This window comes from Octodon degus, unplaced genomic scaffold, assembly GCF_000260255.1.
Source record: "Octodon degus isolate 3935 unplaced genomic scaffold, OctDeg1.0 scaffold00090, whole genome shotgun sequence".
Taxonomy (NCBI): Eukaryota; Metazoa; Chordata; class Mammalia; order Rodentia; family Octodontidae; genus Octodon; species Octodon degus.
Window position 1 is genome coordinate 6,145,722 of NW_004524666.1, and position 8,648 is coordinate 6,154,369.

The 8,648-nt window shown below is 41.6% G+C and overlaps 1 non-coding gene across 1 annotated transcript; it reads right to left on the reverse strand.

Annotated features, from left to right (window-relative positions):
* Nucleotides 1–6,123: 6,123 nt before the first annotated feature.
* Nucleotides 6,124–6,223, reverse strand: LOC111818423. The gene has a single exon (XR_002822415.1). It is a non-coding gene; the product is annotated as a small nucleolar RNA U13 (small nucleolar RNA).
* Between the last annotated feature and the right edge of the window lie 2,425 nt (nt 6,224–8,648).

Genomic DNA, 8,648 nt, shown 5'->3' on the forward strand with positions numbered 1-8,648 from the left:
AGAAGAAGGAGAAGAAGGAGAAGAAGGAGAAGAAGGAGAAGAAGGAGAAGAAGGAGAAGAAGGAGAAGAAGTATCAACAACCCATTAGAAAAAGGAACAGGGCTGAGGGGTGTAGCACTGTGGGAAAGCCCTTGGGTAGCAGGCACACAGCCCTAGGGTTGATCTCCAGCTGCAAAGGGGCAGGCCAAGCAAACATACTGATAGAGAACTCATCAAGGAAAATAATTTAAAAAATCAAATATGTTTAGAGCCTTCTAGGGGCCAGGGAGATGGCTCAGTAGAATAAGCGCTCATACATGAAGAGACAACAGATTATACAAGGGTTGTTGATGAGACGCAGTCTAGAATGCAAAGATTGGAAACAACCTAATAAATGTCTGTCGACAAAACTGTTTTTTCTCAACTATGGTGAATTTGTACAACAGACTATGCTTTAGCTAAAAAAGAAAAGAATACAGAGGTACAGAGATTTCTCTTTGCTGTGTGTGTGTGTGTGTGTGTGTGTGTATGTGTGTGTGTGTGTGGTACTGTGTGCTGAAAACAGGGCCTCGCACATGCTTGGCAAGTGCTGTACCACTGAGACACATCCCCACCCTTTCACTCTTTTAGTTTGAGAAGAGGTCTCACTAACTTGTCCAGGTGGCCTCAAACTTGTCATACTCCTACCTCTGCCTCCCGAGGAGCTGGGTTTACAGGCATTTGTCACTGTGCTGGCTAAAAAGGTTGCTCATTGTTGTTGTTTTGTTTTCCTGATTTTTTTTGTTTGTTTGTTTGTTTCTTTTGTTGGCTGGATGGTGGGTTTTGCTTTTGGGGTCCTGAGAATCAAACTTAGTGCCTCTGCTTGCCAGATAAGTGTTGCACCACTGAGCTACATCCCCTTCCCCCTGGTTGGGTTTTTTGAAACAGGATCTTGTTAGATAGCTCAGGAAGATCTCAAACTTGTGATCCTCCTGTGTCAGCCTCCCAAGTGCTGGGACTACAAGGCACATACCACTCTAACAGCTAAGTTCTTCATAAATCAATATGAGAAAAATTGTGCATAAAACTATAAGTGCACAGCCCATACATGTGTGGGCAGCGAGCTACCAGGGGGAATAAAATATGTCTCCACAGCATACTTATGCTTTAAAAATATTAAGGATAAAAAAGAAATAGCCAGGCATGGTAGCACATGCCTGTAATCTCAGCACTGGAGAGGCTGAGGCAGGAGGATTGCCACAAGCTCAAGGCCAGCCTGGGCTGCATAGTGAGTTCAAGCTCAGCCTGAACTACATTGCAAGATCGTTTCTAAAAAAAAACCAAACACAAAACAGGGGGAAGAGAAAAGAGGGAAGGAGAAATAGCAGTGGCTACTTATTAAAGAGGACAGGAACTGGGTGATGAGGATAGGTGGGAAGGAATTTTTTTTGTTTCACATTTTCTGTACTTTTTGATGTTAGACAATGTCAATGTTGTACCCATTCAGAAAACAAGAACATAATCTTCTGGGGAGGAGAGGGGAGCAGAAGGTGAGGATAGGGAATTATACATATAGTGCGGTTTCCTGGCAACCAGGCTTGCCAAAGTCTGCATTTCCTTCCTTCAGAGTCTGTCATGGTGATGACAGCCCCGAGAGGTGAGGGCTGGAGTGTGAACAGAGAGAACAGAAGTGGGTAGACATGGCCTGACTTCCCATGCCGCACTTCTGCCTTACTGTCAGATGACAACGTACACACACTTTTGTGTGCGTGGAAGGCTTTGTTTGCTAAATGGCCACTTCACAACCCTGCTTGTCATTCCTTCCTAGTTATGGCAGCAGCCTAAATAAAGGCAGTGTCCAGCTCTTTGGATTTCTCAGAAAACTCACCCAGGGATCTAGCATCTTATCCCCCTTTGCTCATAAAACATCCCTGAGAATTTAACCAAATTTCACTGGATCACAAAGATGGCATGGGGCACCCCCAGAAGACTCACCCAGCACTGCACTGTCCCAGGGGACCTTTCCCCCTGGTTCCAGATGCTACCCATCGAAGATACATTTCTCTTTCTTGGTGATTCAAATATTCAACAAGTATTTATTTATTTATTTATTTATTATTTTATTGAGAAACAAATATCAATGAGACAGTTTCAAAGCTGAATAATAGGACAGTTTCAATAATTAATACATTGTACATTGCTATCTTCTTAGTGGTAATCCATAGTACAAGAAACAGACAGGACATCCTGTCCAAACACTGTTAGTACAAATCTTTCTTCTCATTGAATTAAGCAAAAGTAGCTGTATATCTATCCTAACTATTTTGTATATACAAATACAAAATGGTCCTTCCTTTGTATCACTTTTTTTTGTTTAGTCCTGTCAGAGATGGAAATTCTATTGGCATCTAAATACTATAGGTGCTTGAATTCAGCAAAACAATCCAACACTGTCCAGGAGTCCATAATAGTAGTGAGTTATCCTCAAAAGTTATTGACTTGAGCCATTTACAGCTCATCGTATTAATATGGCTTTACTTTACATACCTCATTTTTATACTTTTCTGCTGGATGGTTAAGACCAAGATAAAGCAAGACCTATATAGCAAGAAATGTAACTTTTGTATCTGATAAGGTCAGTCAAGTACCCTCAGGATTTATCCTAAAACCCTGTACCGCACTTTGCAGATCCTTTGTCAGTGTCAGCCATGTGGATGAGTCATGGCCATTGCTTGACCAATTTGCTCTCTGTGAAAGCCTGAGAGAATGTTTTCTCTACATGCAACTCTCCTTAGGCACACTATACATCATCGATCACATTCCTCTGTGTCAACAAGTATTTAGAAAGGGCTTCATGGTATATGCTACCCACAAAGTCTTCTGAGGCAAAGCCAATTTTTGGTTTTAATGTTTATTAATGAACAGTAGAGGATGGGAACTTGTTAGGGAAGCAATGAAATTTGGTGTTTTTATAGAAACAAAGCATAGACTAACATGGTGACAAACACCTGTAATCCCAGCACTCTAAGAGACAGAGGCAGAAGAACTACAAGTTCAATCCTAGCCTGGGAACTATTTAACAAGCCTTGTTTCAAAATAAAAATATTAAAAGGACTGAGGATATAGCTCACTGCAAAGGCTCTGGTTTTAATCTCTAATATTAAAAAAAAATTTGTGTGTATAGAAAAATTAATAAAAAGTATCACATGGCAAAATGATTATTTACAAACTGGCAAGAAAGACTGATTGTTCCAAAGATAGGATAAACAGTTCTGTGAAGGGGAATGCTGAGAAGGGTTCCATCTGCTTTCTTTGGCTGGCGTCACTGGATACGAGGTACATTTGAGGAGACGTGACCATACCCAGGCAATGATTGGTTAGGCAAAGAGCGCCAGGCTGGAGGAAAAGGGGCCAGCAAGTTCTAGAAGAGACAGGAGCTAAGAAAATAAGCCACTCCATCTAAGGTTCTAAATGCTCTGATCCCAAGCTCATTTGACCGAGCCATGTAGCCATCACCCTCCCCACTCACCCACACTCCTACCTCAGTGCCCTCTCCCGGGCCTCGTGTTACTTTAACACACTGAGCTGAGCTCACAGGAGCCATAGCAATGAAACTGTAACCCTATATCTGTACCTAAGAAAGGGCCTTCATGCTGGAGAACTCCCGGAAGCTACAATGAGTGATACAAGACGCAAACAAATGCAAATTCCTGGGTGGACAGCCCACGCCCTGTGGTCTTCATAAAAATAAATTACTCGTGGTTAAAATTGGAGGCACCGACCAGTCTCAGGGTATAATGGTCTGACCCTAGTCGTCCTCACTGGCCAGTGATATGGAAGATGAGCCTTTAAGTCGGCTAAGTTATCCTAATGGGAAAAAAAGTTTTTAGTGTCACATCGTGGAATGAAAATCCTGACTAGAGACTCAAAAGGATCCTCTAAATGTCATATTGAAAGAAAGTCAGAAAGCAGGTCAGGGACCAGAACAAGCAAAGGCCTCTGGAACTTTCGTACTTCCCCATGTTTGTTCCTTCGATTATCTTTCTATTGTCTGTCTTTTCTTTTTATCTTTCCTCCTCAGTCACATATCCTTTAAAAAAAATCTTAAGGGCCTGGGGAGATGGCTTAGTAGAATAAGCACTTCCCTGGCAAGTGCAAGGGCCTGAGTTCAATCCCTGGTTCCGCAAAAATAAAATATAAATAAATAAAAGGAAGGAAAATAGAGGCCTTGTTTCAAAAAAAAAAAAAAATCTTAAGACAGAAAGGGTTTGTGTGTTTGTCCTGAGGCCACACCTACTCATGGGATGGGGGACCTGAAGAGGAAGGAAAACCTGAGGAACAGGATGAAGAGGGCAGCTTTGGGGAGCAAAATAGCTTTCCTGAGGGGAAAGAAGCAACAGGGCTTGATAGGGGCCCCCTAACACGAATGTCCACCATAAGGGAGTGGTCTCTCCAGAGCTGCTTTTATGTCCTTATGTGTTTTTCCATTGATTTCTTATTCTTTGTTTATAGCCTACTTTGTTCAAATATTTAATTTGCTAATAGGATATAAGAAATTTATGTAATAAACATAAACTTTGGGGGCTGGGGAGATGGCTCAGTAGAATAAGCACTTGCCTGGCAAGCCAAGGGCCTGAGTTCAATCCCCAGTTCCGCAAAACAAAACAAAACAAAAAACACCATAAACATAAACACATAAAAATGTAAATTTTTTAAAGGCCATAACTAGGATAAAGTCAGAATATACATCCACAGAAGTTTTTATTCTGTCACTTATGTGGAGGCTTGGATTTGCCTTAGGACAATGATGCCCAACAATTTGTAACCCAAAACTTACTTATTACAAAGTGCCAACACTGAAATTAAACCTGAATACCAAGGTTTTTAGTTTAGAAAAAAAAAGTATATATTAACATATTTTGCCTTAAAAGAACAACACCCTGCCATAGTTTCACCACCACTTAAGAGTTTGCAAGGGCCTGAAGGAGCAAGGGAAACCAGGTGGGTTATCTGATCCTCAGTGTCCAAAGGATAAACAGCTGAGGTAGTTATGGTTCTAAAAGAAAAGTCTCCTACAGCGCCTCATGAACGATAAACAATCGATCCCTCCCTGTCCTGTTGTCATCAAGAGGAAAGTTCAGAGAGCGGCCTCTCACGCATGCTATGAGAATGACTTCCCAACACTTCACAGCCAAACGCAGTTTGCTTCCGCTCTTCCTGTGACCAAGCTCTTTCCTACTTTCCTTTGGTCTCAGCTGCAGCCTTACTTCCTGGGCCGGGGTAGAAGCTCAGTGGTAGAGTGCTTACCTAGATTTGACCTCAAGAACTGCAGATTTAGAAAAAGAAATCCCGAAAAAAGCCCTTCTCTGCCCTTGGGCTGAGCAAGGCCCCTCTTAGGTCCCCAGCATCCTGGATTTTCCTATCTGTTGCACATTACACTCATTGTTTTCATTTGCTTGATGTTTATCTTTGCCGACAGACAGAAAGCACAGGGAGCATCTGGCCATCTCAGGAGATGTTGAAAAAGTGTCTGACAAAAGCCAGCATCCAGTCACATGAAGTCTCTGGCAAACCAGGACCAGGAGCTGACATCCTCAACCTGGAAACTGCATCTTAGGAAAACTTACATCAGACATAATAACCAAAGATTAAAACTTCTCCTGCTGAAGATCAGCAACAGGGCACAGGGGGGAAAAAATGGGGTTTCTAGATTGGAAAGAAAACAACTGTCTTTATTCATAGATAACATAATAATCCATGCAAAAAACCTTAAAAGATTTTTATCTATTAGCAAATATGGCAAAGATATAAGGTCAATACATAAAATTTATTTCTATAAAATAGCAGTGAACAATTAGAAAATCAAAAAGCAGTGTAAAACATTATAAAATATATGATACTTATGAATGCAGTCATATACAGAAGACATGTAAGCTGATAACTTCAAAACATTTCTGTGAGAAATCAAGAATGATCTAAATATATGAAGACATTCCATGTTCAGTGAGGAATGAAAGTCTCAGTATTGATATCAGTTTCCCCAAAGGGACCTATGGATTCAAAACAATCTCTGAAATTCCAGAAGATTTCTTGATGAAACTGAGATGCTAAATTGAAAACTCATGGAAATAAAAATGGCAGAACAGCCCCACAGTTTTCTTTTCACCTTAACCACTCAAGATGCTGACATCATAGCAAGGTTTGAGGGAGACACATCTCACACAATGGCCAGAACACCAGATCTTTAGTTCACGAACTGAAGGATCTCACAATTTTGAAAAAGAATAAAATTGGAGGACTTAACACTATTCAATTTCAAGGCTTACTATAAAGTTACAGTAGTCAAGAGTGGTAGATATTGCAGAAATCTCAATGAGCCAGCAAACATTTTCTGTAAAGGGCAAGGTAATATCTTTACTTCAATCTCTGATTCAACTTTGCCTTTGTAACAGGAAAACTTAAAAAAAATGAATGAGCCTGCCTGAGTCCCAATAGGCCCTTACTTACAAAACATGGAGTAAATTAATACAAAGGCTTACATGGCTAAGAACTGAAATTGGAAATCCCAGAAAGCACAAATTTTCCGAGAGCTGGACTCTTAACATCTCTACTTTTCCCTGCAATTACCTGCTCGCTTGCTTGCTTTAGGTTAGAGCCCTCACTCTGGTACCCTCTCTCACCTGCCTTTGTCTACTTGCCGCAGGCCCTGGCTTATGACATCACTTCACTCTCAGCCGCAGGTAAGTGCTTTCAGTGTGTCCTGTTTTGAACTCCCTGGAAGACCTTCTGCTTGCCCTAGCTCATCTTACCATCAGCCCATGTTGCAGGCTGCTGATCAGCCTCTGGGTTTGTGTCTCACACTGAATTGGTCAAGTATAATGGCGCATTAGTCACTTTTCCATCAACGAGACAAATACCCAACACTTATCACTTAAAGGAAACGAGGTTCACCTTGGTCCATGGTTCAGAGGCTTGAGTCCATGGGCACTTGGCTCCAGCAGCACAGTGGAAGTGCATAATGGGAAGAAGCCCCTCACTTCATGGCTGCCAAGAAGCAGAGAGAAAAGGAAAAAGCCAGGGAGGGAGACGCACCCTGAAAGCCACACCCTGACATATCTCTTCCAACCACTTAATTGTGAACTCATCAATGAATGAGTCCATTGACACATAGAGTGTGCCTGTGATTCAATCACCTTCAAAATGCTCCACCTAGGGCCAAGGATATAACTCAGTGGCATAAGCACCTTCTTGGTAAGCGCAAGGTCCTGATGTGATCACCAGGATCACCACACACACACACACACACACACACACACACACACACACACAAAACCCTCCACCTCTGAGTTTATGAGACTTCTGGGTGACATTTTAGACCTAAAACATAACAGATAGGTGACAAAAGGATTAAATGATACAAAAATTATTACTATCTCACCAAAATTCATCATTTCAATTCCAGAAGTACAGATAATTGCCAGACAGGTGCTTATTCTACTGAACTATCTCCCAGCCTCAGAAGTACAGATAATGAAAAGGTCTGATCAGCCCAGCACTACTGTCTTTCTTTCTTTCTTCCTCTCTTTCTTTCTTTTCTTTCCTTTTTTTCGAATAATAAGCATGTCTTTATTCGCTGACCACCATTACAAAAACCAGATAGTTTAGCAACAAAAACATCTTCCTGAGTTGATGTCAGTTGATGTCTGCACCATGCCGAGCCCTAACAAGGAAACATGTTAGTACCCCATGCTTGGGCTGCAGTAAGACCACTCTGTCCTTTTACATCACAAGTCACTACTCCCAGGGCACATCCACAGCCAAGGTGATGGAGCCTAATATATTTGGGTTCAACCACAAACTACTATGGAACTTCCTCTTCCGGATGAAGATGGTATACAAATACAGTGGCTAACTCTAATACAGTGGCCTGTATTAGAGTTAGCCCATCCTCCAATGGCTGAGGTTTGCTTTTGGAGTCAGGACTTTCAGCCTACCCACTGGCAGGCTGAGAGAAAGGCCTCAGGAGGATCACAGTGCTTGCCACTGATTGCTGCAGGCTTGCTGAGACAGTGACTGCCAAGAGGATCCAGATCTGTGCTGTGCTAAGCTTTAAGCAGGAATTTGGGCTTCTTTTTTTAAAGAGTAATACAATATCAACTACATGATACCCATTTATCAGGAGAAAAAATAAATCTATAACTTAAGAGAAGGATAAGGGCCAGCCAGATAGCTCAGCAGACTAAAGTGCCTGCTTTGGCAGGTGCAGGGAGTGGGATTTGATCCTGGGCAAGCTGTGCCAGCCCCGCCCCTGGGGCACACTGAGATGGCAACTAAGACTGGGTATGGTACTGCCAGCCTATAATCCCAGTGCTTGGAAAGCTGAAAACAGGAGGATCCCTATGAGTCTGATCTGCATAGTGAGACCCTTTAGTCCCTGTACTAAAATACATTTTTAAAAAAACTTCCCAAATAAAGAATTGGAGGCAAATTTAGCAGATGGCAACAAAATGATAAATTCAAAAATAAAGTTTTATGGTATTATGCAGTTAACTTTGATTTTTACGGGAATGTTTGACTTCAAATTCCATCACCATCACCAACAAGGAAGTTAAAAATTCTGTAGTGATGATCTGATTATTTTTTTAGGATCAATCTCTAGAACTGAAATTCCTAGCTCAAAACACATACAC